We start from the raw sequence: 27,840 nt of genomic DNA on the forward strand, positions 1-27,840 counted from the left end.
GGCAGAAGCCGCGCTAAGAGAGCACTGTGACCGGTACGATCGTCTTTGAGCGAAGAAGCCGCTTCTTCGGCTCCGGGAGCCGGAGAGAGCGGCAGCATCGGAAAGGTGAAGAAAGAAGCTGTACAACACTGGGATTTTGTGCTCAACTTGCCAACTGATAGAAAACAGTACCTTACCATTCTCCTGACTTTTCTAATCACATGAATATTCGATAAGAAGCTGTTTTGGACAGCTTTTCTTTTCTTTATGCCAGACACTTGGCAGACCTCCGTGCAACGTCCAGAACACGATGGGAGATGTTTTCTGTGCTCCCGCAGATTTTCCTTGCCAGACAGAGTGGAAACGCTATCTGCTAAAATGTAGACTACAAAAGACGCCAAACGCGAAGGGACGATGCTCTCCGGAGCTGAGCGCCGCTCCCGGGCTTCTTTCGGCAGAAGCGGCGCTAAGAGCACTGTGAGCGGTACAATCGTCTTTGCGCGAAGAAGCCGCTTCTTCGGCTCCGGGAGCCGGAGAGAGCGGCAGCATCGGAAAGGTGAAGAAGGAAGCTGCACAACCCTGGGATTGTGTGCTCAACTTGCCAACTGATAGAAAACATTACCTTACCATTCTCCTGACTTTTCTAATCACATGAATATTCGATAAGAAGCTGTTTTGGACAGCTTTTCTTTTCTTTATGCCAAACACTTGGCAGACCTCCGTGCAACGTCCAGAACAGGATGGGAGATGTTTTCTGTGCTCCCGCAGGTTTTCCTTGCCAGACAGAGAGGAAAAGCTTTCTGCTAGGATGTAGACAACAAAAGACGCTAAAGACGAAGGGACGATGCTCTCCGGAGCTAAGCGCCGCTCCCGGGCTTCTTTCGGCAGAAGCCGCGCTAAGAGAGCACTGGGACCGGTACAATCGTCTTTGCGCGAAGAAGCCGTTTCTTCGGCTCCGGGAGCCGGAGAGAGAGGCAGCATCGGAAAGGTGAAGAAGGAAGCTGTACAACACTGGGATTGTGTGCGCAGCTCGCCAACTGATAGAAAACATTACCTTACCACTTTCCTGACTTTTCCCATCACAAGAGTATTCGATAGAAAGTTATTTTGGGCTGCTATCAATTTCTTCATACAAACACTTGGCAGACCTCCGTGCAATGTCCAGAACACGATGGGAGATGTTTTCTGTGCTCCCGCAGGTTTTCCTTGCCAGACAGAGTGGAAACGCTATCTGCTAAAATGTAGACTACAAAAGACGCTAAACGCGAAGGGACGATGCTCTCCGGAGCTAAGCGCCGCTCCCGGGCTTCTTTCGGCAGAAGCGGCGCTAAGAGAGCACTGTGACCGGTACAATCGTCTTTGCGCGAAGAAGCCGCTTCTTCGGCTCAGGTGAAGAAGGAAGCTGTACAACACTGGGATTGTGTGCGCAGCTTGCCAACTGATAGAAAACAGTACCTTACCATTCTCCTGACTTTTCTAATCACATGAATATTCGATAAGAATCTGTTTTGGACAGCTTTTCTTTTCTTTATGCCAAACACTTGGCAGACGTCCGTGCAACGTCCAGAACATGATGGGAGATGTTTTCTGTGCTCCCGCAGGTTTTCCTTGCCCGACAGAGTGGAAAAGCTTTCTGCTAGGATGTAGACCACAAAAGACGCTAAAGACGAAGGGACGATGCTCTCCGGAGCTAAGCGCCGCTCCCGGGCTTCTTTCGGCAGAAGCGGCGCTAAGAGCACTGTGAGCGGTACAATCGTCTTTGCGCGAAGAAGCCGCTTCTTCGGCTCCGGGAGCCGGAGAGAGCGGCAGCATCGGAAAGGTGAAGAAGGAAGCTGCACAACCCTGGGATTGTGTGCTCAACTTGCCAACTGATAGAAAACATTACCTTACCATTCTCCTGACTTTTGTAATCACATGAATATTCGATAAGAAGCTGTTTTGGACAGCTTTTCATTTCTTTATGCCAAACACATGGCAGACCTCCGTGCAACGTCCAGAACAAGATGGGAGATGTTTTCTGTGCTCCCGCAGGTTTTCCTTTCCAGACAGAGTGGAAAAGCTTTCTGCCAGGATGTAGACCACAAAAGACGCTAAAGACGAAGGGACGATGCTCTCCGGAGCTAAGCGCCGCTCCCGGGCTTCTTTCGGCAGAAGCCGCGCTAAGAGAGCACTGGGACCGGTACAATCGTCTTTGCGCGAAGAAGCCGTTTCTTCGGCTCCGGGAGCCGGAGAGAGAGGCAGCATCGGAAAGGTGAAGAAAGAAGCTCTACAACACTGTGATTGTGTGCGCAGCTTGCCAACTGATAGAAAACAGTACCTTACCACTTTCCTGAATTTTCCCATCACAAGAGTATTCGATAGAAAGTTATTTTGGACAACTATCAATTTCTTCATACAAACACTTGGCAGACCTCCGTGCAATGTCCAGAACACGATGGGAGATGTTTTCTGTGCTCCCGCAGGTTTTCCTTGCCAGACAGAGTGGAAAAGCTTTCTGCTAGGATGTAGACCACAAAAGACGCTAAAGACGAAGGGACGACGCTCTCCGGAGCTAATCGCCGCTCCCGGGCTTCTTTCGGCAGAAGCCGCGCTAAGAGAGCACTGTGACCGGTACGATCGTCTTTGAGCGAAGAAGCCGCTTCTTCGGCTCCGGGAGCCGGAGAGAGCGGCAGCATCGGAAAGGTGAAGAAAGAAGCTGTACAACACTGGGATTGTGTGCTCAACTTGCCAACTGATAGAAAACAGTACCTTACCATTCTCCTGACTTTTCTAATCACATGAATATTCGATAAGAAGCTGTTTTGGACAGCTTTTCTTTTCTTTATGCCAAACACTTGGCAGACCTCCGTGCAACGTCCAGAACACGATGGGAGATGTTTTCTGTGCTCCCGCAGGTTTTCCTTGCCCGACAGAGTGGAAAAGCTTTCTGCTAGGATGTAGACCACAAAAGACGCTAAAGACGAAGGGACGATGCTCTCCGGAGCTAAGCGCCGCTCCCGGGCTTCTTTCGGCAGAAGCCGCACTAAGAGAGCACTGTGACCGGTACGATCGTCTTTGCGCGAAGAAGCCGCTTCTTCGGCTCCGGGAGCCGGAGAGAGCGGCAGCATCGGAAAGGTGAAGAAAGAAGCTCTACAACACTGGGATTGTGTGCTCAACTTGCCAACTGATAGAAAACAGTACCTTACCATTCTCCTGACTTTTCTAATCACATGAATATTCGATAAGAAGCTGTTTTGGACAGATTTCATTCTTTATGCCAAACACTTGGCAGAGCTCCGTGCAATGTCCAGAACACGATGGGAGATGTTTTCTGTGCTCCCGCAGGTTTTCCTAGCCAGACAGAGTGGAAACGCTATCTGCTAAAATGTAGACTACAAAAGACGCTAAAGACGAAGGGATGATGCTCTCCGGAGCTATGCGCCGCTCCCGGGCGTCTTTCGGCAGAAGCCGCGCTAAGAGAGCACTGTGAGCGGTACAATCGTCTTTGCGCGAAGAAGCCGTTTCTTCGGCTCCGGGAGCCGGAGAGAGAGGCAGCATCGGAAAGGTGAAGAAAGATGCTCTACAACACTGTGATTGTGTGCGCAGCTCGCCAACTGATAGAAAACATTACCTTACCACTTTCCTGACTTTTCCCATCACAAGAGTATTCGATAGAAAGTTATTTTGGGCAGCTATCTATTTCTTCATACAAACACTTGGCAGAGCTCCGTGTAATGTCCAGAACACGATGGGAGATGTTTTCTGTGCTCCCGCAGGTTTTCCTTGCCAGACTGAGTGGAAACGCTATCTGCTAAAATGTAGACTACAAAAGACGCTAAACGCGAAGGGACGATGCTCTCCGGAGCTATGCGCCGCTCCCGGGCTTCTTTCGGCAGAAGCGGCGCTAAGAGAGCACTGTGACCGGTACAATCGTCTTTGCGCGAAGAAGCCGCTTCTTCGGCTCAGGTGAAGAAGGAAGCTGTACAACACTGGGATTGTGTGCGCAGCTTGCCAACTGATAGAAAACAGTACCTTACCATTCTCCTGACTTTTCTAATCACATGAATATTCGATAAGAAGCTGGTTTGGACAGCTTTTCTTTTCTTTATGCCAAACACTTGGCAGACCTCCGTGCAACGTCCAGAACACGATGGGAGATGTTTTCTGTGCTCCCGCAGGTTTTCCTTGCCAGACAGAGTGAAAACGCTATCTGCTAAAATGTAGACTACAAAAGACGCCAAACGCGTAGGGACGATGCTCTCCGGAGCTAAGCGCCGCTCCCGGGCTTCTTTCGGCAGAAGCCGCGCTAAGAGCACTGTGAGCGGTACAATCGTCTTTGCGCGAAGAAGCCGCTTCTTGGGCTCCGGGAGCCGGAGAGAGCGGCAGCATCGGAAAGGTGAAGAAAGAAGCTCTACAACACTGTGATTGTGTGCGCAGCTCGCCAACTGATAGAAAACATTACCTTACCACTTTCCTGACTTTTCCAATCACAAGAGTATTCGATAGAAATTTATTTTGGGCAACTATCAATTTCTTCATACAAACACTTGGCAGACCTCCGTGCAATGTCCAGAACACGATGGAAGATGTTTTCTGTGCTCCCGCAGGTTTTTCTTGCCAGACAGACTGGAAAAGCTTTCTGCTAGGATGTAGACCACAAAAGACGCTAAAGACGAAGGGACGATGCTCTCCGGAGCTATGCGCCGCTCCCGGGCGTCTTTCGGCAGAAGCCGCGCTAAGAGAGCACTGTGACCGGTACGATCGTCTTTGCGCGAAGAAGCCGCTTCTTCGGCTCCGGGAGCCGGAAAGAGCGGCAGCATCGGAAAGGTGAAGAAAGAAGCTGTACAACACTGGGATTGTGTGCTCAACTTGCCAACTGATAGAAAACTTTAGCTTATATTCTCCTGACTCTTATAATCACATGAATATTCGATAAGAAGCTGTTTTGGACAGATTTTCTTTTCTTTATGCCAAACACTTGGCAGACCTCCGTGCAACGTCCAGAACACGATGGGAGATGTATTCTGTGCTCCCGCAGGTTTTCCTTGCCCGACAGAGTGGAAAAGCTTTCTGCTAGGATGTAGACCACAAAAGACGCTAAAGACGAAGGGACGATGCTCTCCGGAGCTATGCGCCGCTCCCGGGCTTCTTTCGGCAGAAGCGGCGCTAAGAGCACTGTGACCGGTACAATCGTCTTTGCGCGAAGAAGCCGCTTCTTCGGCTCCGGGAGCCGGAGAGAGCGGCAGCATCGGAAAGGTGAAGAAGGAAGCTGCACAACCCTGGGATTGTGTGCTCAACTTGCCAACTGATAGAAAACATTACCTTACCATTCTCCTGACTTTTCTAATCACATGAATATTCGATAAGAAGCTGTTTTGGACAGCTTTTCTTTTCTTTATGCCAAACACTTGGCAGACCTCCGTGCAACGTCCAGAACACGATGGGAGATGTTTTCTGTGCTCCCGCAGGTTTTCCGTGCCAGACAGAGAGGAAAAGCTTTCCGCTAGGATGTAGACCACAAAAGACGCTAAAGACGAAGGGACGATGCTCTCCGGAGCTAAGCGCCGCTCCCGGGCGTCTTTCGGCAGAAGCCGCGCTAAGAGAGCACTGTGAGCGGTACAATCGTCTTTGCGCGAAGAAGCCGCTTCTTGGGCTCAGGGAGCCGGAGAGAGCGGCAGCATCGGAAAGGTGAAGAAGGAAGCTCTACAACACTGGGATTGTGTGCTCAACTTGCCAACTGATAGAAATGAGTACCTTACCACTTTCCTTACTTTTCCACTCAAAAGAATATTTGATAGAAAGTTATTTTGGACAACTATTAATTTCTTCATGCAAACACTTGGCAGAGCTCCGTGCAACGTCCAGAACACGATGGGAGATGTTTTTTGTGCTCCCGCAGGTTTTCTTTTCCAGACAGACTGGAAACGCTATTTGCTAACGTGTAGACCACAAACGACGCTAAAGACGAAGGGACGATGCTCTCCGGAGCTATGCGCCGCTCCCGGGCGTCTTTCGGCAGAAGCCGCACTAAGAGAGCACTGGGACCGGTACAATCGTCTTTGAGCGAAGAAGCCGCTTCTTCGGCTCCGGGAGCTGGAGAGAGCGGCAGCATCGGAAAAGTGAAGAAAGAAGCTCTACAACACTGGGATTGTGTGCGCAGCTTGCCAACTGATAGAAAACAGTACCTTACCATTCTCCTGACTTTTCTAATCACATGAATATTCGATAAGAAGCTGTTTTGGACAGCTTTTCTTTTCTTTATGCCAAACACTTGGCAGACGTCCGTGCAACGTCCAGAACACGATGGGAGATGTTTTCTGTGCTCGCGCAGGTTTTCCTTGCCAGACAGAGTGGAAACGCTATCTGCTAAAATGTAGACTACAAAAGACGCCAAACGCGAAGGGACGATGCTCTCCGGAGCTAATCGCCGCTCCCGGGCTTCTTTCGGCAGAAGCGGCGCTAAGAGCACTGTGAGCGGTACAATCGTCTTTGCGCGAAGAAGCCGCTTCTTCGGCTCCGGGAGCCGGAGAGAGCGGCAGCATCGGAAAGGTGAAGAGGGAAGCTGCACAACCCTGGGATTGTGTGCTCAACTTGCCAACTGATAGAAAATATTACCTTACCATTCTCCTGACTTTTCTAAACACATGAATATTCGATAAGAAGCTGTTTTGGACAGCTTTTCTTTTCTTTATGCCAAACACTTGGCAGACCTCCGTGCAACGTCCAGAACACGATGGGAGATGTTTTCTGTGCTCCCGCAGGTTTTCCGTGCCAGACAGAGAGGAAAAGCTTTCCGCTAGGATGTAGACCACAAAAGACGCTAAAGACGAAGGGACGATGCTCTCCGGAGCTAAGCGCCGCTCCCGGGCGTCTTTCGGCAGAAGCCGCGCTAAGAGAGCACTGGGACCGGTACAATCGTCTTTGCGCGAAGAAGCCGCTTCTTCGGCTCAGGTGAAGAAGGAAGCTGTACAACACTGGGATTGTGTGCGCAGATTGCCAACTGATAGAAAACAGTACCTTACCATTCTCCTGACTTTTCTAATCACATGAATATTCGATAAGAAGCTGTTTTGGACAGCTTTTCTTTTCTTTATGCCAAACACTTGGCAGACGTCCGTGCAACGTCCAGAACACGATGGGAGATGTTTTCTGTGCTCCCGCAGGTTTTCCTTGCCAGACAGAGTGGAAAAGCTTTCCGCTAGGATGTAGACCCCAAAAGACGCTAAAGACGAAGGGACGATGCTCTCCGGAGCTAAGCGCCGCTCCCGGGCTTCTTTCGGCAGAAGCCGCGCTAAGAGAGCACTGGGACCGGTACAATCGTCTTTGCGCGAAGAAGCCGTTTCTTCGGCTCAGGGAGCCGGAGAGGGCGGCAGCATCGGAAAGGTGAAGAAAGAAGCTGTACAACACTGTGATTGTGTGCGCAGCTCGCCAACTGATAGAAAACATTACCTTACCACTTTCCTGACTTTTCCCATCACAAGAGTATTCGATAGAAAGTTATTTTGGACAACTATCAATTTCTTCATACAAACACTTGGCAGACCTCCGTGCAATGTCCAGAACACGATGGGAGATGTTTTCTGTGCTCCCGCAGGTTTTCCTTGCCAGACAGAGTGGAAAAGCTTTCTGCTAGGATGTAGACCACAAAAGACGCTAAAGACGAAGGGACGATGCTCTCCGGAGCTAAGCGCCGCTCCCGGGCGTCTTTCGGCAGAAGCCGCGCTAAGAGAGCACTGTGACCGGTACGATCGTCTTTGCGCGAAGAAGCCGCTTCTTCAACTCCAGGAGCCGGAGTGAGCGGCAGCATCGGAAAGGTGAAGAAAGAAGCTGTACAACACTGGGATTGTGTGCTCAACTTGCCAACTGATAGAAAACAGTACCTTATATTCTCCTGACTTTTATAATCACATGAATATTAGATAAGAAGCTGTTTTGGACAGCTTTTCTTTTCTTTATGCCAAACACTTGGCAGACCTCCGTGCAACGTCCAGAACAGGATGGGAGATGTTTTCTGTGCTCCCGCAGGTTTTCCTTGCCCGACAGAGTGGAAAAGCTTTCTGCTAGGATGTAGACCACAAAAGACGCTAAAGACGAAGGTACGATGCTCTCCAGAGCTAAGCGCCGCTCCCGGGCGTCTTTCGGCAGAAGCCGCACTAAGAGAGCACTGTGAGCGGTACAATCGTCTTTGCGCGAAGAAGCCGCTTCTTGGGCTCAGGGAGCCGGAGAGAGCGGCAGCATCGGAAAGGTGAAGAAGGAAGCTGTACAACACTGGGATTGTGTGCGCAGCTTGCCAACTGATAGAAAACATTACCTTACCACTTTCCTGATTTTTCCAATCACAAGAATTTTCGATAGGAAGCTGTTTTGGACAGCTTTCCCTTTCTTTATGCCAAACACTTGGCAGAGCTCCGTGCAACGTCCAGAACACGATGGGAGATGTTTTCTGTGCTCCCGCAGGTTTTCCTTGCCAGACAGAGTGGAAACGCTATCTGCTAAAATGTAGACTACAAAAGACGCCAAACGCGAAGGGACGATGCTCTCCGGAGCTATGCGCCGCTCCCGGGCTTCTTTCGGCAGAAGCGGCACTAAGAGAGCACTGTGAGCGGTACAATCGTCTTTGCGCGAAGAAGCCGCTTCTTCGGCTCCGGGAGCCGGAGAGAGCGGCAGCATCGGAAAGGTGAAGAGGGAAGCTGCACAACCCTGGGATTGTGTGCTCAACTTGCCAACTGATAGAAAACATTACCTTACCATTCTCCTGATTTTTCCAATCACATGAATTTTCGATAGGAAGCTGTTTTGGACAGCTTTCCCTTTCTTTATGCCAAACACTTGGCAGAGCTCCGTGCAATGTCCAGAACACGATGGGAGATGTTTTCTGTGCTCCCGCAGGTTTTCCTTGCCAGACAGAGTGGAAACGCTATCTGCTAAAATGTAGACTACAAAAGACGCCAAACGCGAAGGGACGATGCTCTCCGGAGCTAAGCGCCGCTCCCGGGCTTCTTTCGGCAGAAGCCGCGCTAAGAGAGCACTGTGAGCGTCTTTGCGCGAAGAAGCCGCTTCATGGGCGCAGGGAGCCGGAGAGAGCGGCAGCATCGGAAAGGTGAAGAAGGAAGCTCTACAACACTGGGATTGTGTGCTCAAATAGCCAACTGATAGAAATGAGTACCTTACCACTTTCCTGACTTTTCCAATCACAAGAATATTTGATAGAAAGTTATTTTGGACAACTATTAATTTCTTCTTGCAAACACTTGGCAGAGCTCCGTGCAATGTCCAGAACATGATGGGAGATGTTTTCTGTGCTTCCGCAGGTTTTCTTTGCCAGACAGACTGGAAACGCTATTTCCTAAGGTGTAGACCACAAAAGACGCTAAAGACGAAGGGACGATGCTCTCCGGAGCTAAGCGCCGCTCCCGGGCTTCTTTCGGCAGAAGCGGCGCTAAGAGAGCACTGTGACCGGTACAATCGTCTTTGCGCGAAGAAGCCGCTTCTTCGGCTCAGGTGAAGAAGGAAGCTGTACAACACTGGGATTGTGTGCTCAACTTGCCAACTGATAGAAAACATTACCTTACCATTCTCCTGACTTTTCTAATCACATGAATATTCGATAAGAAGCTGTTTTGGACAGTTTTTCTTTTCTTTATGCCAAACACTTGGCAGACCTCCGTGCAATGTCCAGAACACGATGGGAGATGTTTTCTGTGCTCCCGCAGGTTTTCCTTGCCAGACAGAGTGGAAAAGCTTTCTGCCAGGTTGTAGACCACAAAAGACGCTAAAGACGAAGGGACGATGCTCTCCGGAGCTAAGCGCCGCTCCCGGGCGTCTTTCGGCAGAAGCCGCGCTAAGAGCACTGTGAGCGGTACAATCGTCTTTGCGCGAAGAAGCCGCTTCTTCGGCTCCGGGAGCCGGAGAGAGCGGCAGCATCGGAAAGGTGAAGAAGGAAGCTGCACAACCCTGGGATTGTGTGCTCAACTTGCCAACTGATAGAAAACATTACCTTACCATTCTCCTGACTTTTCTAATCACATGAATATTCGATAAGAAGCTGTTTTGGACAGATTTCATTCTTTATGCCAAACACTTGGCAGACCTCCGTGCAATGTCCAGAACACGATGGGAGATGTTTTCTGTGCTCCCGCAGGTTTTCCTTGCCAGACAGAGTGGAAACGCTATCTGCTAAAATGTAGACTACAAAAGACGCTAAAGACGAAGGGATGATGCTCTCCGGAGCTATGCGCCGCTCCCGGGCGTCTTTCGGCAGAAGCCGCGCTAAGAGAGCACTGTGACCGGTACAATCGTCTTTGCGCGAAGAAGCCGTTTCTTCGGCTCCGGGAGCCGGAGAGAGAGGCAGCATCGGAAAGGTGAAGAAAGAAGCTGTACAACACTGTGATTGTGTGCGCAGCTCGCCAACTGATAGAAAACATTACCTTACCACTTTCCTGACTTTTCCCATCACAAGAGTATTCGATAGAAAGTTATTTTGGGCAGCTATCTATTTCTTCATACAAACACTTGGCAGAGCTCCGTGTAATGTCCAGAACACGATGGGAGATGTTTTCTGTGCTCCCGCAGGTTTTCCTTGCCAGACTGAGTGGAAACGCTATCTGCTAAAATGTAGACTACAAAAGACGCTAAACGCGAAGGGACGATGCTCTCCGGAGCTATGCGCCGCTCCCGGGCTTCTTTCGGCAGAAGCGGCGCTAAGAGAGCACTGTGACCGGTACAATCGTCTTTGCGCGAAGAAGCCGCTTCTTCGGCTCAGGTGAAGAAGGAAGCTGTACACCACTGGGATTGTGTGCGCAGTTTGCCAACTGATAGAAAACAGTACCTTACCATTCTCCTGACTTTTCTAATCACATGAATATTCGATAAGAAGCTGGTTTGGACAGCTTTTCTTTTCTTTATGCCAAACACTTGGCAGACGTCCGTGCAACGTCCAGAACACGATGGGAGATGTTTTCTGTGCTCCCGCAGGTTTTCCTTGCCAGACAGAGTGAAAACGCTATCTGCTAAAATGTAGACTACAAAAGACGCCAAACGCGTAGGGACGATGCTCTCCGGAGCTAAGCGCCGCTCCCGGGCTTCTTTCGGCAGAAGCCGCGCTAAGAGCACTGTGAGCGGTACAATCGTCTTTGCGCGAAGAAGCCGCTTCTTGGGCTCCGGGAGCCGGAGAGAGCGGCAGCATCGGAAAGGTGAAGAAAGAAGCTCTACAACACTGTGATTGTGTGCGCAGCTCGCCAACTGATAGAAAACATTACCTTACCACTTTCCTGACTTTTCCAATCACAAGAGTATTCGATAGAAATTTATTTTGGGCAACTATCAATTTCTTCATACAAACACTTGGCAGACCTCCGTGCAATGTCCAGAACACGATGGAAGATGTTTTCTGTGCTCCCGCAGGTTTTTCTTGCCAGACAGACTGGAAAAGCTTTCTGCTAGGATGTAGACCACAAAAGACGCTAAAGACGAAGGTACGATGCTCTCCGGAGCTATGCGCCGCTCCCGGGCGTCTTTCGGCAGAAGCCGCGCTAAGAGAGCACTGTGACCGGTACGATCGTCTTTGCGCGAAGAAGCCGCTTCTTCGGCTCCGGGAGCCGGAAAGAGCGGCAGCATCGGAAAGGTGAAGAAAGAAGCTGTACAACACTGGGATTGTGTGCGCAGCTCGCCAACTGATAGAAAACTTTAGCTTATATTCTCCTGACTCTTATAATCACATGAATATTCGATAAGAAGCTGTTTTGGACAGATTTTCTTTTCTTTATGCCAAACACTTGGCAGACCTCCGTGCAACGTCCAGAACACGATGGGAGATGTATTCTGTGCTCCCGCAGGTTTTCCTTCCCCGACAGAGTGGAAAAGCTTTCTGCTAGGATGTAGACCACAAAAGACGCTAAAGACGAAGGGACGATGCTCTCCGGAGCTATGCGCCGCTCCCGGGCTTCTTTCGGCAGAAGCGGCGCTAAGAGCCATGTGACCGGTACAATCGTCTTTGCGCGAAGAAGCCGCTTCTTCGGCTCCGGGAGCCGGAGAGAGCGGCAGCATCGGAAAGGTGAAGAAGGAAGCTGCACAACCCTGGGATTGTGTGCTCAACTTGCCAACTGATAGAAAACATTACCTTACCATTCTCCTGACTTTTCTAATCACATGAATATTCGATAAGAAGCTGTTTTGGACAGCTTTTCTTTTCTTTATGCCAAACACTTGGCAGACCTCCGTGCAACGTCCAGAACACGATGGGAGATGTTTTCTGTGCTCCCGCAGGTTTTCCGTGCCAGACAGAGAGGAAAAGCTTTCCGCTAGGATGTAGACCACAAAAGACGCTAAAGACGAAGGGACGATGCTCTCCGGAGCTAAGCGCCGCTCCCGGGCGTCTTTCGGCAGAAGCCGCGCTAAGAGAGCACTGTGAGCGGTACAATCGTCTTTGCGCGAAGAAGCCGCTTCTTGGGCTCAGGGAGCCGGAGAGAGCGGCAGCATCGGAAAGGTGAAGAAGGAAGCTCTACAACACTGGGATTGTGTGCTCAACTTGCCAACTGATAGAAATGAGTACCTTACCACTTTCCTTACTTTTCCACTCAAAAGAATATTTGATAGAAAGTTATTTTGGACAACTATTAATTTCTTCATGCAAACACTTGGCAGAGCTCCGTGCAACGTCCAGAACACGATGGGAGATGTTTTTTGTGCTCCCGCAGGTTTTCTTTTCCAGACAGACTGGAAACGCTATTTGCTAACGTGTAGACCACAAACGACGCTAAAGACGAAGGGACGATGCTCTCCGGAGCTATGCGCCGCTCCCGGGCGTCTTTCGGCAGAAGCCGCACTAAGAGAGCACTGGGACCGGTACAATCGTCTTTGAGCGAAGAAGCCGCTTCTTCGGCTCCGGGAGCTGGAGAGAGCGGCAGCATCGGAAAAGTGAAGAAAGAAGCTCTACAACACTGTGATTGTGTGCGCAGCTTGCCAACTGATAGAAAACAGTACCTTACCATTCTCCTGACTTTTCTAATCACATGAATATTCGATAAGAAGCTGTTTTGGACAGCTTTTCTTTTCTTTATGCCAAACACTTGGCAGACCTCCGTGCAACGTCCAGAACACGATGGGAGATGTTTTCTGTGCTCGCGCAGGTTTTCCTTGCCAGACAGAGTGGAAACGCTATCTGCTAAAATGTAGACTACAAAAGACGCCAAACGCGAAGGGACGATGCTCTCCGGAGCTAAGCGCCGCTCCCGGGCTTCTTTCGGCAGAAGCCGCGCTAAGAGAGCACTGTGAGCGGTACAATCGTCTTTGCGCGAAGAAGCCGCTTCTTGGGCGCAGGGAGCCGGAGAGAGCGGCAGCATCGGAAAGGTGAAGAAGGAAGCTCTACAACACTGGGATTGTGTGCTCAACTAGCCAACTGATAGAAATGAGTACCTTACCACTTTCCTGACTTTTCCAATCACAAGAATATTTGATAGAAAGTTATTTTGGACAACTATTAATTTCTTCTTGCAAACACTTGGCAGAGCTCCGTGCAATGTTCAGAACACGATGGGAGATGTTTTCTGTGCTCCCGCAGGTTTTCTTTGCCAGACAGACTGGAAACGCTATTTGCTAAGGTGTAGACCACAAAAGACGCTAAAGACGAAGGGACGATGCTCTCCGGAGCTAAGCGCCGCTCCCGGGCTTCTTTCGGCAGAAGCGGCGCTAAGAGAGCACTGTGACCGGTACAATCGTCTTTGCGCGAAGAAGCCGCTTCTTCGGCTCAGGTGAAGAAGGAAGCTGTACAACACTGGGATTGTGTGCTCAACTTGCCAACTGATAGAAAACAGTACCTTATATTCTCCTGACTTTTATAATCACATGAATATTAGATAAGAAGCTGTTTTGGACAGCTTTTCTTTTCTTTATGCCAAACACTTGGCAGACCTCCGTGCAACGTCCAGAACACGATGGGAGATGTTTTCTGTGCTCCCGCAGGTTTTCCTTGCCAGACAGAATGGAAAAGCTTTCTGCTAGGATGTAGACCACAAAAGACGCTAAAGACGAAGGGACGATGCTCTCCGGAGCTAAGCGCCGCTCCCGGGCGTCTTTCGGCAGAAGCCGCGCTAAGAGAGCACTGTGAGCGGTACAATCGTCTTTGCGCGAAGAAGCCGCTTCTTGGGCTCAGGGAGCCGGAGAGAGCGGCAGCATCGGAAAGGTGAAGAAGGAAGCTGTACAACACTGGGATTGTGTGCGCAGCTTGCCAACTGATAGAAAACATTACCTTACCAGTTTCCTGATTTTTCCAATCACAAGAACTTTCGATAGAAAGTTATTTTGGGCAGCTATCAATTTCTTCATACAAACACTTGGCAGAGCTCCGTGCAATGTCCAGAACACGATGGGAGATGTTTTCTGTGCTCCCGCAGGTTTTCCTAGCCAGACAGAGTGGAAACGCTATCTGCTAAAATGTAGACTACAAAAGACGCTAAACGCGAAGGGACGATGCTCTCCGGAGCTAAGCGCCGCTCCCGGGCTTCTTTCGGCAGAAGCGGCACTAAGAGAGCACTGTGAGCGGTACAATCGTCTTTGCGCGAAGAAGCTGCTTCTTCGGCTCAGGAGAAGAAGGAAGCTGTACAACACTGGGATTGTGTGCGCAGCTTGCCAACTGATAGAAAACAGTACCTTACCATTCTCCTGACTTTTCTAATCACATGAATATTCGATAAGAAGCTGTTTTGGACAGCTTTTCTTTTCTTTATGCCAAACACTTGGCAGACGTCCGTGCAACGTCCAGAACACGATGGGAGATGTTTTCTGTGCTCGCGCAGGTTTTCCTTGCCAGACAGAGTGGAAACGCTATCTGCTAAAATGTAGACTACAAAAGACGCCAAACGCGAAGGGACGATGCTCTCCGGAGCTAATCGCCGCTCCCGGGCTTCTTTCGGCAGAAGCGGCGCTAAGAGCACTGTGAGCGGTACAATCGTCTTTGCGCGAAGAAGCCGCTTCTTCGGCTCCGGGAGCCGGAGAGAGCGGCAGCATCGGAAAGGTGAAGAGGGAAGCTGCACAACCCTGGGATTGTGTGCTCAACTTGCCAACTGATAGAAAATATTACCTTACCATTCTCCTGACTTTTCTAAACACATGAATATTCGATAAGAAGCTGTTTTGGACAGCTTTTCTTTTCTTTATGCCAAACACTTGGCAGACCTCCGTGCAACGTCCAGAACACGATGGGAGATGTTTTCTGTGCTCCCGCAGGTTTTCCGTGCCAGACAGAGAGGAAAAGCTTTCCGCTAGGATGTAGACCACAAAAGACGCTAAAGACGAAGGGACGATGCTCTCCGGAGCTAAGCGCCGCTCCCGGGCGTCTTTCGGCAGAAGCCGCGCTAAGAGAGCACTGGGACCGGTACAATCGTCTTTGCGCGAAGAAGCCGCTTCTTCGGCTCAGGTGAAGAAGGAAGCTGTACAACACTGGGATTGTGTGCGCAGATTGCCAACTGATAGAAAACAGTACCTTACCATTCTCCTGACTTTTCTAATCACATGAATATTCGATAAGAAGCTGTTTTGGACAGCTTTTCTTTTCTTTATGCCAAACACTTGGCAGACGTCCGTGCAACGTCCAGAACACGATGGGAGATGTTTTCTGTGCTCCCGCAGGTTTTCCTTGCCAGACAGAGTGGAAAAGCTTTCCGCTAGGATGTAGACCCCAAAAGACGCTAAAGACGAAGGGACGATGCTCTCCGGAGCTAAGCGCCGCTCCCGGGCTTCTTTCGGCAGAAGCCGCGCTAAGAGAGCACTGGGACCGGTACAATCGTCTTTGCGCGAAGAAGCCGTTTCTTCGGCTCAGGGAGCCGGAGAGGGCGGCAGCATCGGAAAGGTGAAGAAAGAAGCTGTACAACACTGTGATTGTGTGCGCAGCTCGCCAACTGATAGAAAACATTACCTTACCACTTTCCTGACTTTTCCCATCACAAGAGTATTCGATAGAAAGTTATTTTGGACAACTATCAATTTCTTCATACAAACACTTGGCAGACCTCCGTGCAATGTCCAGAACACGATGGGAGATGTTTTCTGTGCTCCCGCAGGTTTTCCTTGCCAGACAGAGTGGAAAAGCTTTCTGCTAGGATGTAGACCACAAAAGACGCTAAAGACGAAGGGACGATGCTCTCCGGAGCTAAGCGCCGCTCCCGGGCGTCTTTCGGCAGAAGCCGCGCTAAGAGAGCACTGTGACCGGTACGATCGTCTTTGCGCGAAGAAGCCGCTTCTTCAACTCCAGGAGCCGGAGTGAGCGGCAGCATCGGAAAGGTGAAGAAAGAAGCTGTACAACACTGGGATTGTGTGCTCAACTTGCCAACTGATAGAAAACAGTACCTTATATTCTCCTGACTTTTATAATCACATGAATATTAGATAAGAAGCTGTTTTGGACAGCTTTTCTTTTCTTTATGCCAAACACTTGGCAGACCTCCGTGCAACGTCCAGAACACGATGGGAGATGTTTTCTGTGCTCCCGCAGGTTTTCCTTGCCCGACAGAGTGGAAAAGCTTTCTGCTAGGATGTAGACCACAAAAGACGCTAAAGACGAAGGTACGATGCTCTCCAGAGCTAAGCGCCGCTCCCGGGCGTCTTTCGGCAGAAGCCGCACTAAGAGAGCACTGTGAGCGGTACAATCGTCTTTGCGCGAAGAAGCCGCTTCTTGGGCTCAGGGAGCCGGAGAGAGCGGCAGCATCGGAAAGGTGAAGAAGGAAGCTGAACAACACTGGGATTGTGTGCGCAGCTTGCCAACTGATAGAAAACATTACCTTACCACTTTCCTGATTTTTCCAATCACAAGAATTTTCGATAGGAAGCTGTTTTGGACAGCTTTCCCTTTCTTTATGCCAAACACTTGGCAGAGCTCCGTGCAACGTCCAGAACACGATGGGAGATGTTTTCTGTGCTCCCGCAGGTTTTCCTTGCCAGACAGAGTGGAAACGCTATCTGCTAAAATGTAGACTACAAAAGACGCCAAACGCGAAGGGACGATGCTCTCCGGAGCTATGCGCCGCTCCCGGGCTTCTTTCGGCAGAAGCGGCACTAAGAGAGCACTGTGAGCGGTACAATCGTCTTTGCGCGAAGAAGCCGCTTCTTCGGCTCCGGGAGCCGGAGAGAGCGGCAGCATCGGAAAGGTGAAGAGGGAAGCTGCACAACCCTGGGATTGTGTGCTCAACTTGCCAACTGATAGAAAACATTACCTTACCATTCTCCTGATTTTTCCAATCACATGAATTTTCGATAGGAAGCTGTTTTGGACAGCTTTCCCTTTCTTTATGCCAAACACTTGGCAGAGCTCCGTGCAATGTCCAGAACACGATGGGAGATGTTTTCTGTGCTCCCGCAGGTTTTCCTTGCCAGACAGAGTGGAAACGCTATCTGCTAAAATGTAGACTACAAAAGACGCCAAACGCGAAGGGACGATGCTCTCCGGAGCTAAGCGCCGCTCCCGGGCTTCTTTCGGCAGAAGCCGCGCTAAGAGAGCACTGTGAGCGTCTTTGCGCGAAGAAGCCGCTTCATGGGCGCAGGGAGCCGGAGAGAGCGGCAGCATCGGAAAGGTGAAGAAGGAAGCTCTACAACACTGGGATTGTGTGCTCAAATAGCCAACTGATAGAAATGAGTACCTTACCACTTTCCTGACTTTTCCAATCACAAGAATATTTGATAGAAAGTTATTTTGGACAACTATTAATTTCTTCTTGCAAACACTTGGCAGAGCTCCGTGCAATGTCCAGAACATGATGGGAGATGTTTTCTGTGCTCCCGCAGGTTTTCTTTGCCAGACAGACTGGAAACGCTATTTCCTAAGGTGTAGACCACAAAAGACGCTAAAGACGAAGGGACGATGCTCTCCGGAGCTAAGCGCCGCTCCCGGGCTTCTTTCGGCAGAAGCGGCGCTAAGAGAGCACTGTGACCGGTACAATCGTCTTTGCGCGAAGAAGCCGCTTCTTCGGCTCAGGTGAAGAAGGAAGCTGTACAACACTGGGATTGTGTGCTCAACTTGCCAACTGATAGAAAACATTACCTTACCATTCTCCTGACTTTTCTAATCACATGAATATTCGATAAGAAGCTGTTTTGGACAGTTTTTCTTTTCTTTATGCCAAACACTTGGCAGACCTCCGTGCAATGTCCAGAACACGATGGGAGATGTTTTCTGTGCTCCCGCAGGTTTTCCTTGCCAGACAGAGTGGAAAAGCTTTCTGCCAGGTTGTAGACCACAAAAGACGCTAAAGACGAAGGGACGATGCTCTCCGGAGCTAAGCGCCGCTCCCGGGCGTCTTTCGGCAGAAGCCGCGCTAAGAGCACTGTGAGCGGTACAATCGTCTTTGCGCGAAGAAGCCGCTTCTTCGGCTCCGGGAGCCGGAGAGAGCGGCAGCATCGGAAAGGTGAAGAAGGAAGCTGCACAACCCTGGGATTGTGTGCTCAACTTGCCAACTGATAGAAAACATTACCTTACCATTCTCCTGACTTTTCTAATCACATGAATATTCGATAAGAAGCTCTTTTGGACAGCTTTTCTTTTCTTTATGCCAAACACATGGCAGACCTCCGTGCAACGTCCAGAACAAGATGGGAGATGTTTTCTGTGCTCCCGCAGGTTTTCCTTGCCAGACAGAGTGGAAAAGCTTTCTGCCAGGATGTAGACCACAAAAGACGCTAAAGACGAAGGGACGATGCTCTCCGGAGCTAAGCGCCGCTCCCGGGCTTCTTTCGGCAGAAGCCGCGCTAAGAGAGCACTGGGACCGGTACAATCGTCTTTGCGCGAAGAAGCCGTTTCTTCGGCTCCGGGAGCCGGAGAGAGAGGCAGCATCGGAAAGGTGAAGAAAGAAGCTCTACAACACTGTGATTGTGTGCGCAGCTTGCCAACTGATAGAAAACATTACCTTACCACTTTCCTGAATTTTCCCATCACAAGAGTATTCGATAGAAAGTTATTTTGGACAACTATCAATTTCTTCATACAAACACTTGGCAGACCTCCGTGCAATGTCCAGAACACGATGGGAGATGTTTTCTGTGCTCCCGCAGGTTTTCCTTGCCAGACAGAGTGGAAAAGCTTTCTGCTAGGATGTAGACCACAAAAGACGCTAAAGACGAAGGGACGATGCTCTCCGGAGCTAAGCGCCGCTCCCGGGCTTCTTTCGGCAGAAGCCGCGCTAAGAGAGCACTGTGAGCGGTACAATCGTCTTTGCGCGAAGAAGCCGCTTCTTGGGCTCCGGGAGCCGGAGAGAGCGGCAGCATCGGAAAGGTGAAGAAAGAAGCTGTACAACACTGGGATTGTGTGCGCAGCTCGCCAACTGATAGAAAACATTACCTTACCACTTTCCTGACTTTTCCCATCACAAGAGTATTCGATAGAAAGTTATTTTGGACAACTATCAATTTCTTCATAAAAACACTTGGCAGACCTCCGTGCAATGTCCAGAACACGATGGGAGATGTTTTCTGTGCTCCCGCAGGTTTTCCTTGCCAGACAGAGTGGAAACGCTATCTGCTAAAATGTAGACTACAAAAGACGCTAAACGCGAAGGGACGATGCTCTCCGGAGCTAAGCGCCGCTCCCGGGCTTCTTTCGGCAGAAGCGGCGCTAAGAGAGCACTGTGACCGGTACAATCGTCTTGGCGCGAAGAAGCCGCTTCTTCGGCTCAGGTGAAGAAGGAAGCTGTACAACACTGGGATTGTGTGCGCAGCTTGCCAACTGATAGAAAACAGTACCTTACCATTCTCCTGACTTTTCTAATCACATGAATATTCGATAAGAAGCTGTTTTGGACAGCTTTTCTTTTCTTTATGCCAAACACTTGGCAGACGTCCGTGCAACGTCCAGAACATGATGGGAGATGTTTTCTGTGCTCCCGCAGGTTTTCCTTGCCAGACAGAGTGGAAAAGCTTTCTGCTAGGATGTAGACCACAAAAGACGCTAAAGACGAAGGGACGATGCTCTCCGGAGCTAAGCGCCGCTCCCGGGCTTCTTTCGGCAGAAGCGGCGCTAAGAGCACTGTGAGCGGTACAATCGTCTTTGCGCGAAGAAGCCGCTTCTTCGGCTCCGGGAGCCGGAGAGAGCGGCAGCATCGGAAAGGTGAAGAAGGAAGCTGCACAACCCTGGGATTGTGTGCTCAACTTGCCAACTGATAGAAAACATTACCTTACCATTCTCCTGACTTTTCTAATCACATGAATATTCGATAAGAAGCTGTTTTGGACAGCTTTTCTTTTCTTTATGCCAAACACATGGCAGACCTCCGTGCAACGTCCAGAACAAGATGGGAGATGTTTTCTGTGCTCCCGCAGGTTTTCCTTGCCAGACAGAGTGGAAAAGCTTTCTGCCAGGATGTAGACCACAAAAGACGCTAAAGACGAAGGGACGATGCTCTCCGGAGCTAAGCGCCGCTCCCGGGCTTCTTTCGGCAGAAGCCGCGCTAAGAGAGCACTGGGACCGGTACAATCGTCTTTGCACGAAGAAGCCGTTTCTTCGGCTCCGGGAGCCGGAGAGAGAGGCAGCATCGGAAAGGTGAAGAAAGAAGCTCTACAACATTGTGATTGTGTGCGCAGCTTGCCAACTGATAGAAAACATTACCTTACCACTTTCCTGAATTTTCCCATCACAAGAGTATTCGATAAGAAGTTATTTTGGACAACTATCAATTTCTTCATACAAACACTTGGCAGACCTCCGTGCAATGTCCAGAACACGATGGGAGATGTTTTCTGTGCTCCCGCAGGTTTTCCTTGCCAGACAGAGTGGAAAAGCTTTCTGCTAGGATGTAGACCACAAAAGACGCTAAAGACGAAGGGACGATGCTCTCCGGAGCTAAGCGCCGCTCCCGGGCTTCTTTCGGCAGAAGCCGCGCTAAGAGAGCACTGTGAGCGGTACAATCGTCTTTGCGCGAAGAAGCCGCTTCTTGGGCTCCGGGAGCCGGAGAGAGCGGCAGCATCGGAAAGGTGAAGAAAGAAGCTGTACAACACTGGGATTGTGTGCGCAGCTTGCCAACTGATAGAAAACATTACCTTACCACTTTCCTGATTTTTCCAATCACAAGAATTTTCGATAGGAAGCTGTTTTGGACAGCTTTCCCTTTCTTTATGCCAAACACTTGGCAGAGCTCCGTGCAATGTCCAGAACACGATGGGAGATGTTTTCTGTGCTCCCGCAGGTTTTCCTTGCCAGACAGAGTGGAAACGCTATCTGCTAAAATGTAGACCACAAAAGACGCCAAACGCGAAGGGACGATGCTCTCCGGAGCTAAGCGCCGCTCCCGGGCTTCTTTCGGCAGAAGCCGCGCTAAGAGAGCACTGGGACCGGTACAATCGTCTTTGCGCGAAGAAGCCGTTTCTTCGGCTCCGGGAGCCGGAGAGAGCGGCAGCATCGGAAAGGTGAAGAAGAAAGCTGCACAACCCTGGGATTGTGCGCTCAACTTGCCAACTGATAGAAAACATTACCTTACCATTCTCCTGACTTTTCTAATCACATGAATATTCGATTGGAAGCTGTTTTGGACAGTTTTTCTTTTCTTTATGCCAAACACTTGGCAGACATCCGTGCAATGTCCAGAACACGATGGGAGATGTTTTCTGTGCTCCCGCAGGTTTTCCTTGCCCGACAGAGTGGAAAAGCTTTCTGCTAGGATGTAGACCACAAAAGACGCTAAAGACGAAGGGACGACGCTCTCCGGAGCTAATCGCCGCTCCCGGGCTTCTTTCGGCAGAAGCCGCGCTAAGAGAGCACTGTGAGCGGTACAATCGTCTTTGCGCGAAGAAGCCGTTTCTTCGGCTCCGGGAGCCGGAGAGAGAGGCAGCATCGGAAAGGTGAAGAAGGAAGCTGTACAACACTGGGATTGTGTGCGCAGCTCGCCAACTGATAGAAAACATTACCTTACCACTTTCCTGACTTTTCCCATCACAGGAGTATTCGATAGAAAGTTATTTTGGACAACTATCAATTTCTTCATACAAACACTTGGCAGACCTCCGTGCAATGTCCAGAACACGATGGGAGATGTTTTCTGTGCTCCCGCAGGTTTTCCTTGCCAGACAGAGTGGAAAAGCTTTCTGCTAGGATGTAGACCACAAAAGACGCTAAAGACGAAGGGACGACGCTCTCCGGAGCTAATCGCCGCTCCCGGGCTTCTTTCGGCAGAAGCCGCGCTAAGAGAGCACTGTGACCGGTACGATCGTCTTTGAGCGAAGAAGCCGCTTCTTCGGCTCCGGGAGCCGGAGAGAGCGGCAGCATCGGAAAGGTGAAGAAAGAAGCTGTACAACACTGGGATTGTGTGCTCAACTTGCCAACTGATAGAAAACAGTACCTTACCATTCTCCTGACTTTTCTAATCACATGAATATTCGATAAGAAGCTGTTTTGGACAGCTTTTCTTTTCTTTATGCCAAACACTTGGCAGACCTCCGTGCGACGTCCAGAACACGATGGGAGATGTTTTCTGTGCTCCCGCAGATTTTCCTTGCAAGACAGAGTGGAAACGCTATCTGCTAAAATGTAGACTACAAAAGACGCCAAACGCGAAGGGACGATGCTCTCCGGAGCTATGCGCCGCTCCCGGGCTTCTTTCGGCAGAAGCGGCACTAAGAGAGCACTGTGAGCGGTACAATCGTCTTTGCGCGAAGAAGCCGCTTCTTCGGCTCCGGGAGCCGGAGAGAGCGGCAGCATCGGAAAGGTGAAGAGGGAAGCTGCACAACCCTGGGATTGTGTGCTCAACTTGCCAACTGATAGAAAACATTACCTTACCATTCTCCTGATTTTTCCAATCACATGAATTTTCGATAGGAAGCTGTTTTGGACAGCTTTCCCTTTCTTTATGCCAAACACGTGGCAGAGCTCCGTGCAATGTCCAGAACACGATGGGAGATGTTTTCTGTGCTCCCGCAGGTTTTCCTTGCCAGACAGAGTGGAAACGCTATCTGCTAAAATGTAGACTACAAAAGACGCCAAACGCGAAGGGACGATGCTCTCCGGAGGAAAGCGCCGCTCCCGGGCTTCTTTCGGCAGAAGCCGCGCTAAGAGAGCACTGTGAGCGGTACAATCGTCTTTGCGCGAAGAAGCCGCTTCTTGGGCTCCGGGAGCCGGAGAGAGCGGCAGCATCGGAAAGGTGAAGAAGGAAGCTCTACAACACTGGGATTGTGTGCTCAACTAGCCAACTGATAGAAATGAGTACCTTACCACTTTCCTGACTTTTCCAATCACAAGAATATTTGATAGAAAGTTATTTTGGACAACTATTAATTTCTTCTTGCAAACACTTGGCAGACCTCCGTGCAATGTCCAGAACACGATGGGAGATGTTTTCTGTGCTCCCGCAGGTTTTCTTTGCCAGACAGACTGGAAACGCTATTTGCTAAGGTGTAGACCACAAAAGACGCTAAAGACGAAGGGACGATGCTCTCCGGAGCTATGCGCCGCTCCCGGGCGTCTTTCGGCAGAAGCCGCACTAAGAGAGCACTGTGACCGGTACGATCGTCTTTGCGCGAAGAAGCCGCTTCTTCGGCTCCGGGAGCCGGAGAGAGCGGCAGCATCGGAAAGGTGAAGAAAGAAGCTCTACAACACTGGGATTGTGTGCTCAACTTGCCAACTGATAGAAAACAGTACCTTACCATTCTCCTGACTTTTCTAATCACATGAATATTCGATAAGAAGCTGTTTTGGACAGATTTCATTCTTTATGCCAAACACTTGGCAGACCTCCGTGCAATGTCCAGAACACGATGGGAGATGTTTTCTGTGCTCCCGCAGGTTTTCCTTGCCAGACAGAGTGGAAACGCTATCTGCTAAAATGTAGACTACAAAAGACGCTAAAGACGAAGGGATGATGCTCTCCGGAGCTATGCGCCGCTCCCGGGCGTCTTTCGGCAGAAGCCGCGCTAAGAGAGCACTGTGAGCGGTACAATCGTCTTTGCGCGAAGAAGCCGTTTCTTCGGCTCCGGGAGCCGGAGAGAGAGGCAGCATCGGAAAGGTGAAGAAGGAAGCTGTACAACACTGTGATTGTGTGCGCAGCTCGCCAACTGATAGAAAACATTACCTTACCACTTTCCTGACTTTTCCCATCACAAGAGTATTCGATAGAAAGTTATTTTGGGCAGCTATCTATTTCTTCATACAAACACTTGGCAGAGCTCCGTGTAATGTCCAGAACACGATGGGAGATGTTTTCTGTGCTCCCGCAGGTTTTCCTTGCCAGACTGAGTGGAAACGCTATCTGCTAAAATGTAGACTACAAAAGACGCTAAACGCGAAGGGACGATGCTCTCCGGAGCTATGCGCCGCTCCCGGGCTTCTTTCGGCAGAAGCGGCGCTAAGAGAGCACTGTGAGCGGTACAATCGTCTTTGCGCGAAGAAGCCGCTTCTTGGGCTCCGGGAGCCGGAGAGAGCGGCAGCATCGGAAAGGTGAAGAAAGAAGCTCTACAACACTGTGATTGTGTGCGCAGCTCGCCAACTGATAGAAAACATTACCTTACCACTTTCCTGACTTTTCCCATCACAAGAGTATTCGATAGAAAGTTATTTTGGGCAACTATCAATTTCTTCATACAAACACTTGGCAGACCTCCGTGCAATGTCCAGAACACGATGGAAGATGTTTTCTGTGCTCCCGCAGGTTTTTCTTGCCAGACAGACTGGAAAAGCTTTCTGCTAGGATGTAGACCACAAAAGACGCTAAAGACGAAGGTACGATGCTCTCCGGAGCTATGCGCCGCTCCCGGGCGTCTTTCGGCAGAAGCCGCGCTAAGAGAGCACTGTGACCGGTACGATCGTCTTTGCGCGAAGAAGCCGCTTCTTCGGCTCCGGGAGCCGGAAAGAGCGGCAGCATCGGAAAGGTGAAGAAAGAAGCTGTACAACACTGGGATTGTGTGCTCAACTTGCCAACTGATAGAAAACTTTAGCTTATATTCTCCTGACTCTTATAATCACATGAATATTCGATAAGAAGCTGTTTTGGACAGATTTTCTTTTCTTTATGCCAAACACTTGGCAGACCTCCGTGCAACGTCCAGAAAACGATGGGAGATGTATTCTGTGCTCCCGCAGGTTTTCCTTGCCCGACAGAGTGGAAAAGCTTTCTGCTAGGATGTAGACCACAAAAGACGCTAAAGACGAAGGGACGATGCTCTCCGGAGCTATGCGCCGCTCCCGGGCTTCTTTCGGCAGAAGCGGCGCTAAGAGCCATGTGACCGGTACAATCGTCTTTGCGCGAAGAAGCCGCTTCTTCGGCTCCGGGAGCCGGAGAGAGCGGCAGCATCGGAAAGGTGAAGAAGGAAGCTGCACAACCCTGGGATTGTGTGCTCAACTTGCCAACTGATAGAAAACATTACCTTACCATTCTCCTGACTTTTCTAATCACATGAATATTCGATAAGAAGCTGTTTTGGACAGCTTTTCTTTTCTTTATGCCAAACACTTGGCAGACCTCCGTGCAACGTCCAGAACACGATGGGAGATGTTTTCTGTGCTCCCGCAGGTTTTCCGTGCCAGACAGAGAGGAAAAGCTTTCCGCTAGGATGTAGACCACAAAAGACGCTAAAGACGAAGGGACGATGCTCTCCGGAGCTAAGCGCCGCTCCCGGGCGTCTTTCGGCAGAAGCCGCGCTAAGAGAGCACTGTGAGCGGTACAATCGTCTATGCGCGAAGAAGCCGCTTCTTGGGCTCCGGGAGCCGGAGAGAGCGGCAGCATCGGAAAGGTGAAGAAGGAAGCTGTACAACACTGGGATTGTGTGCTCAACTTGCCAACTGATAGAAATGAGTACCTTACCACTTTCCTTACTTTTCCAATCAAAAGAATATTTGATAGAAAGTTATTTTGGACAACTATAAATTTCTTCATGCAAACACTTGGCAGAGCTCCGTGCAACGTCCAGAACACGATGGGAGATGTTTTTTGTGCTCCCGCAGGTTTTCTTTTCCAGACAGACTGGAAACGCTATTTGCTAACGTGTAGACCACAAACGACGCTAAAGACGAAGGGACGATGCTCTCCGGAGCTATGCGCCGCTCCCGGGCGTCTTTCGGCAGAAGCCGCTCTAAGAGAGCACTGGGACCGGTACAATCGTCTTTGAGCGAAGAAGCCGCTTCTTCGGCTCCGGGAGCTGGAGAGAGCGGCAGCATCGGAAAAGTGAAGAAAGAAGCTCTACAACACTGTGATTGTGTGCGCAGCTTGCCAACTGATAGAAAACAGTACCTTACCATTCTCCTGACTTTTCTAATCACATGAATATTCGATAAGAAGCTGTTTTGGACAGCTTTTCTTTTCTTTATGCCAAACACTTGGCAGACCTCCGTGCAACGTCCAGAACACGATGGGAGATGTTTTCTGTGCTCCCGCAGGTTTTCCTTGCCAGACAGAGTGGAAACGCTATCTGCTAAAATGTAGACTACAAAAGACGCCAAACGCGAAGGGACGATGCTCTCCGGAGCTAAGCGCCGCTCCCGGGCTTCTTTCGGCAGAAGCCGCGCTAAGAGAGCACTGTGAGCGGTACAATCGTCTTTGCGCGAAGAAGCCGCTTCTTGGGCGCAGGGAGCCGGAGAGAGCGGCAGCATCGGAAAGGTGAAGAAGGAAGCTCTACAACACTGGGATTGTGTGCTCAACTAGCCAACTGATAGAAATGAGTACCTTACCACTTTCCTGACTTTTCCAATCACAAGAATATTTGATAGAAAGTTATTTTGGACAACTATCAATTTCTTCATACAAACACTTGGCAGAGCTCCGTGCAATGTCCAGAACACGATGGGAGATGTTTTCTGTGCTCCCGCAGGTTTTCCTTGCCAGACAGAGTGGAAACGCTATCTGCTAAAATGTAGACTACAAAAGACGCTAAACGCGAAGGGACGATGCTCTCCGGAGCTAAGCGCCGCTCCCGGGCTTCTTTCGGCAGAAGCGGCACTAAGAGAGCACTGTGAGCGGTACAATCGTCTTTGCGCGAAGAAGCTGCTTCTTCGGCTCAGGAGAAGAAGGAAGCTGTACAACACTGGGATTGTGTGCGCAGCTTGCCAACTGATAGAAAACAGTACCTTACCATTCTCCTGACTTTTCTAATCACATGAATATTCGATAAGAAGCTGTTTTGGACAGCTTTTCTTTTCTTTATGCCAAACACTTGGCAGACGTCCGTGCAACGTCCAGAACACGATGGGAGATGTTTTCTGTGCTCGCGCAGGTTTTCCTTGCCAGACAGAGTGGAAACGCTATCTGCTAAAATGTAGACTACAAAAGACGCCAAACGCGAAGGGACGATGCTCTCCGGAGCTAATCGCCGCTCCCGGGCTTCTTTCGGCAGAAGCGGCGCTAAGAGCACTGTGAGCGGTACAATCGTCTTTGCGCGAAGAAGCCGTTTCTTCGGCTCAGGGAGCCGGAGAGGGCGGCAGCATCGGAAAGGTGAAGAAAGAAGCTGTACAACACTGTGATTGTGTGCGCAGCTCGCCAACTGATAGAAAACATTACCTTACCACTTTCCTGACTTTTCCCATCACAAGAGTATTCGATAGAAAGTTATTTTGGACAACTATCAATTTCTTCATACAAACACTTGGCAGACCTCCGTGCAATGTCCAGAACACGATGGGAGATGTTTTCTGTGCTCCCGCAGGTTTTCCTTGCCAGACAGAGTGGAAAAGCTTTCTGATAGGATGTAGACCACAAAAGACGCTAAAGACGAAGGGACGATGCTCTCCGGAGCTAAGCGCCGCTCCCGGGCGTCTTTCGGCAGAAGCCGCGCTAAGAGAGCACTGTGACCGGTACGATCGTCTTTGCGCGAAGAAGCCGCTTCTTCAACTCCAGGAGCCGGAGTGAGCGGCAGCATCGGAAAGGTGAAGAAAGAAGCTGTACAACACTGGGATTGTGTGCTCAACTTGCCAACTGATAGAAAACAGTA

Source organism: Ammospiza caudacuta, chromosome 4, assembly GCF_027887145.1.
Source record: "Ammospiza caudacuta isolate bAmmCau1 chromosome 4, bAmmCau1.pri, whole genome shotgun sequence".
NCBI classification, from domain to species: Eukaryota; Metazoa; Chordata; class Aves; order Passeriformes; family Passerellidae; genus Ammospiza; species Ammospiza caudacuta.